Source organism: Amphimedon queenslandica, unplaced genomic scaffold, assembly GCF_000090795.2.
Source record: "Amphimedon queenslandica unplaced genomic scaffold, v1.1 AMPQUscaffold_8830_Cont19230, whole genome shotgun sequence".
In the NCBI taxonomy this organism is placed as follows: Eukaryota; Metazoa; Porifera; class Demospongiae; order Haplosclerida; family Niphatidae; genus Amphimedon; species Amphimedon queenslandica.
In genome coordinates, this window is record NW_003550897.1 from 1 (window position 1) to 1,325 (window position 1,325).

Below are 1,325 nucleotides of genomic sequence, written 5' to 3' on the forward strand. Positions count from 1 at the left end.
AATGTCACACATCTGTATTAGTTTTTCATAAATACTACAATGAAAAGTTAAAAATTTAATCACCATTACACACAACACACATTGTAGTACATGTACTTCATTACATGTCAGATGCAGGGTTAGTTATGCTCATTAAAACTCATTAAAACCCAAATAACGTCATTACAATAAGGCACTAAATTAAGGATACCAACAAGTTGTAGAGCCAACCTTGGATTTCTGAAGCTCTTTCCTTTAACTATTACATCATATGATGAAAATCCTAGTTGGCGCTTTGTTTCCATCAGGTGAAAAATTTTTTCCTATGCAAACAATATCATCGATAATTCAATATACATGTACCAGTAATTTTAAGTTTTACATTTACTTACTTGTAGTGCTTGAGAGCACACTCCTTCTGCCTGTTCTGGGGGCAATTTGACATCAGTTAAACAGAAAAAAAGATGATCTCCTGCAAATACATGAGCACTACAGTAAAGTCTCATGTACTAGTATACTTACAATTAGGAGCAACAAAAAGCCAAGTACAAATTATCTACTATTATCATATACATGTACATGTTCTTTATAATGCAAATGAATTTGTTTGCAATAGGATTTTCAGTCCTTTGATTCAGTTACATGCAATGAAAATTGAATTTTTACTTTAATGAAATAATTTAAATCATAATTACAGTATATACATGTACATGTGCATGGAAGAGGCCGTTTCATAAATGACATAAGTTTTTTTAACGAATACAAAGGATTGGGTAAAAATGAAGGGATACATGCAACTTAAACAGTCTAAATACTCAGATACATGCACAATTGCACATAATGAATCTCTATCATAAAAATCATTAACTGCATAAGGTATACCAATATACACATGTAGATGCAGTACAATTGTAGATGTACACATAGTAATGATTTTGAACATACCATTAACAACATCTGGAGAACTAGCTTCATCTTCTTCACTCAACTGATGATCATCAGCAGCTTTCACTAAAGAAATGAGTGATTCTGGAATCGACTGTGGTAACTACATAACAACACAAAGAGAATAATAAAATTTACACCTACATGTAAATCAGTACTAAACTACACATCACATATGAAGACAGATGCAAACTAGTTGCCTAAACCACTGTCATAGAAAATGCAATCCCACACAATGGGTCATTTTCCTAGTGTCAAAATCATGTAAATCCAGGGTTTTTCCAAAGACTTTTTGAAATTAGAAAAAGCCATAAAAAGGATACATGTACAGCGTTGCCCAATGAAAGAAATGCAACATTCATGGATATGCTACAATGTATATTTCATTATCATGGCATGGC

General features: G+C 32.2%; 1 long non-coding RNA gene across 1 annotated transcript; it reads right to left on the reverse strand.

Moving 5' to 3' along the window:
* LOC109591151 (uncharacterized) lies at positions 1–1,050 on the reverse strand. Its single transcript, XR_002189680.1, has 4 exons — positions 925–1,050; positions 372–451; positions 211–302; positions 1–34 (listed from the first exon to the last, which is right to left on the reverse strand). It is a non-coding gene; the product is annotated as an uncharacterized LOC109591151 (long non-coding RNA).
* Between the last annotated feature and the right edge of the window lie 275 nt (positions 1,051–1,325).